The sequence below is a fragment of the Meleagris gallopavo genome, chromosome 12 (genome assembly GCF_000146605.3).
Source record: "Meleagris gallopavo isolate NT-WF06-2002-E0010 breed Aviagen turkey brand Nicholas breeding stock chromosome 12, Turkey_5.1, whole genome shotgun sequence".
Taxonomy (NCBI): Eukaryota; Metazoa; Chordata; class Aves; order Galliformes; family Phasianidae; genus Meleagris; species Meleagris gallopavo.
This window is the reverse complement of record NC_015022.2, coordinates 7,779,335-7,783,777: the sequence shown is the minus strand read 5'-3', so window position 1 is coordinate 7,783,777 and position 4,443 is coordinate 7,779,335. Positions and strand designations below refer to the sequence as shown.

The 4,443-nt window shown below is 44.4% G+C and overlaps 1 long non-coding RNA gene across 1 annotated transcript; it reads left to right on the top strand.

The window, feature by feature from the left end:
* The first annotated feature begins 598 nt into the window (after nucleotides 1-598).
* On the top strand, nucleotides 599-4,437 carry LOC104912800. Its single transcript, XR_004161041.1, has 3 exons — nucleotides 599-796; nucleotides 1,590-1,661; nucleotides 4,305-4,437. It is a non-coding gene; the product is annotated as an uncharacterized LOC104912800 (long non-coding RNA).
* Nucleotides 4,438-4,443: the final 6 nt, after the last annotated feature.

Genomic DNA, 4,443 nt, shown 5'->3' with positions numbered 1-4,443 from the left:
GCTGTGCTGACAAGGGAAGATAAGCTTGCTGAGCCCTTTAAGGCTTATGTCTCTATGTGGATTGCAAAGAAGGTTGTAAGTCCCAGGGAGTCCAGGGAAGTTGTTCTGTTCTTATGCTCTGAATGATGCTGTATGCAGCCACCTCTCCTCTCAACCAGATGGGGTTTTGGAATTATGATAACAAGTTTTCCTTTTTTTTTCTATGGCTCGTTCTGCTTTGTTATTAAATGGCAAGCTTCAGATATAGCTGCATGATTCCTTACTGCTTTCATAGATGTGTTTTTAATCTGCTTTTAAGAGTCTACATGAGCCATAAAGAACACAAGTTGTGTTCCCTCATAGTGCATTTTGAAATACTTGCATGCCAAGAGTTTGGTTTTGGATATGCTTGTACAGCGGATTCTAATTCCTATCTGAAGCACTGCAAGACTGTGATTAACATGGTTTTGCTTTCCTCAGGTACTTTATACCAATAAATCAATTCCTGCAACTTTTACATGGAACAAAATCATACTTACTTGCTTTGCAGACATTATTTAGCTTTTGAATGTTCTGAAATATATACTGCTTAGCAATATACGTGTATGAATACAGCTAGAATGACAAATCTACAGGAAAGACAGTAAAGAAGTCTGCAGAAAGATTATTGTTGTTTTCTATACAGGTTTGCAAATGCTTTTTGCTGGCTAAGCAACACACTTTGGGGAGGAACCTATTGGACTCAGTTGTCAACAACCACAGGGATGGACTCAGAATTGGGACTGGAAACTACTTCAGCAGTCTGAGACCATTCTAGGTAAAGCTGTGTTACATTGCTAGGGTCTGTTCAAAATTAAAGCTTGTGGGTGTAAAATAAGTGCCTGCTGACATGTGCTTGCCACATACCCCTCTCAAAATTTGGGCTCTGTTTGTCTAAAGCTGCTATACGTTGGGTTGGTTTCAAAAGAATATTTTTTAGCTGTTGCAGCCTTTAAAATTCAAGGAGGTATTTGAGGAACTAAGCAGTCTTGGTTCCTTTGCCTACTGTGTTTCTTGAAGCTGTATTGTACAGCAGTGTTGTTAAATTTCATGCACTGACATACTGTTTTCCTAAAATACTTTGAAAGCAACTTCATTATTGAAGCTATGGTTTCTCAGAGCTCAGGAGTTGACATGAAGGTGTGGCTTTAGTGACTGAGGCAGCTTGGACTGTATCTTGGAAAAGCCGGATCTTGTTGACTCACTGTTTCTGCCTTGTCTGAGGTTCCAGCTGAGCTTTCCTGCTTCATTTTTCTCCATATGAGGACATCCACTATTATTTACCTTTTCTGGGCCTGCATTCTGCTGCTGTCTGTGAAAAAATTGTTTGTTCAACACCAAGATCAACTATTATCAAACTGCCTAATATAATCATACTGTATGCCCAGGCTGGATGTGGCTCTGGGCAGCCTGGTCTGCTGGTTGGCGACCCTGCACACAGCACGGGGGTTGAAGCTAGATGAGCATTGTGGTCCTTTTCAATCCAGGCCACTCTATGATTGTCCATCACTAAAAACAATTTAGACTTCCCTCCCATCTCATTAACTTTGTTTTTTCTTTCTTCTGCTAAGGTTTGGTACAAAAGATTGGGATCTTACTTCTAAAATTCCACTTCCTTCTTTGGTACTTGCTATTTATCTCAGGTAAGTGAGATCAGAATTAAATAAAGGCCCTTTCTAAGGGCTAAGCTGTAAGTGACAGAAATGAAACAAACGAAAAACCAACCTGCAAACACAGAACCATAAGCAGAGTGTCTAATCGGTCCTCTGATAGCCACAAACACTCACCTGAGTGTGCAAAGCTTCAGTCAGGGGTCAAGCTGGAAACACACCACACCTGAAAGAGGCGTTCACAAGAACAACAGGACTAAAATACACTGAGATCATCTGTGCTCTTTTAAGGTCCTTTCTATGAGTCTTAGACAGCTTCTGATGCTTCCATCAAAGCTCATCCATCCTAAGTCATCATTCATTTCCTTCTTATTGGCTCATCCTGGACTCATCTTCACTTCTCTTCTTCCATTGCTGCTTGGCTCTCAGTCCCACCAGGGACGTGACTAGCTGATATTTTGGAGACAGAACTAGCAGTAAATGCTAATGGAAAAAATCATTTTGGTCTAAACTTTTTTTTTCTTGCCAGTTCTGTTTGAGAAAGCAATGAGGAATCTTCTGTTTTCTGACAGTTTCAATTGAGGGCTCTTAAGAAACTTGTTATAGATAAAGAAATACAAGAAGCAGAGGACTATGAAGGCATGTCCTCTTCCTAACAGAGAGGTTTGTCGAAGTGCAGACCCATGGAAGGGGAAATCCAGTTCTAATAAATAGAAGGAGGTCCCCATGATGTCAAAGATGTACAGATAGGAAGAAAGGCAGAAGACAATGGTGCTTACAGGCAGTATCGATCAGGGGAACTTGAGAGTGTCTGTAATCACTGGAATTTAATGCAGTGCTCCCAAGGCTCTTTATCAAGATTTATTTCCTTTATTACCTAGAAATGTCAGGTCTTTTCCCATGTGCATTCATTTGGTTTCGGGGAAAGTCAGGATTTCCTAAGTCATCCTGTGACCAGCATAGCATTCATGTCAAAACCCTGGGCAAGTCCCCAAAGGAAGGACTGAGTCAGACATGATGAACAGCTCTCTACACCTCTGAAGCAGTTTCTGTGTTGCAGAGAACAAGGCATCCCCAGTGCGTGTTCTCAAGGACTTTAAGAGAAATGAATTCACAGGCAGAGATTCAGTGTCACAGCATTGCACAATGCCTACTAAATATGGAGGAGTGCAACAGAATGTAGGGGAGTGGTGGCTGTGCAGCTGCATGTTGCTTCTTGAAGCCTGCAACGAAAAGGCAGACTGAAGGAACAGGGGAATGTTTTGCCAGACTTAAACAGCATATGGCTTGCAGGCTGTGCTTGGCCAATGTAGCAGTTTGTTTGGCCTGCCAGATGGCCAGGAGATGCCATGCTGCTTGCATGGCTGGGTGCCTTCCACCAAGCACAGGCATGGCACCTCCCAGCCAGCCGGCATGTCCTTACCCTGCAGCTGCCCAAAACCCGGGTGTCACACGCAGCAACAGGGAGGGCAGGTGGGTGGGAACCCTGCGGGAGGACGGGGAGAATGGGAGACCAGAGGTAGGAATAGAGACAATTCTGGGAAGGGTGTGACAAAACAGACGTTTGAACTTGCTGAGCCTACCTACCTCTCTGCTGTAGTGAGGCATTCTAGGCCAAAATCCCATTGTGTGAGTGAAATAGGGCTGAGTCACCAGACCCATTCCTCTGCTGTTTCATGCATCGCATCATGTAACACATAACAAGGTCTGGTTGGTTTGGTTTTGTCTCCAGTGTTCCCACAGAAAGGCTCTTCCAGGTCTTCCCTTTCTGATAGGTAGACTTGTAATTTTCTGCTGTTTATGGCTTATTTGCCCTTACACTTAAATCTTCTTTGTGATGATACCTCGACAGACAACTGCCATATTTGCTCTGCTCTCATTTTGCAGGCTCCACAGTCAGAGCCAATGCAGTTGAGCCCTTCTAGGAAAGCTGAGTCGCACTCACTTTACAATAGGCATCTTTCAAATGATACTTGGGGGAAAAAGAAATAATAAAACTGTATCTTTCTACTCTCCTTGGTTTTCCTGGCCTCTTTCATGCAGAGCTTTTAGCTACTGTCATGCCTTCCTGGCCTCTGTGGTAGCAAAGCATGGTCTCCATGGGGAAGGACAGGAGCTGTCAAGCCTACAGATGCAGGTGCTTGGAGCTGGGCCTGTGCTTGACTGTTTTTCTGGATTGAGATTGGAGCTCTCACCACTTGAAAAGATTTAGGTTGTGGTTTGTGAAGTGCTGCCAGTTCCTCTGGTGTTAAGGAGTTTTATATAAAATATCAATTTAAAAAAGGCAAAAGAAAAAACAACAGGTGTGTGCATGCGTGTGCGCAGTACATTAACTAAAAGCTGATTGGAAAACAACAAGAATTCTCTGCAGTGGTGTTACTCTATTGCAGTCATCCTTTTGTGCCATTTCAGAGAGAGTCCTCATCCCCAAGCACACAACTGTCAGTGGATAAAGCAGTGACAGAAAGTGTTGAAGGAGGAGGGAGGATACAGAGGGGACTTGACGTGACGAGGCAGAGCTAGGGGCAGCCTCTGTCCCTCAGTGATGTGAGCATTCACTTTCCTCTGCTCTCAGACCTTGGGGGAGGGGAGAGGGTAGAAATATATGAAATGTTGCAGAGGAACTTCAATGCAACACCCGCGTTTTTTGTTTTTAATTGTCCTCTATCTCTTCAGCAGGACACGGAGTTCTGTTCGTAGCAATCCATCGGGACAGGCGCTGACTTCTCGGAACGGCTGCGGACGGCGGGACCGCGCGTGGTGCGGAGCGCAGGTACGTGATGGCGGGGAGCGGGAGGCGGGGCGGGGCGGGGCA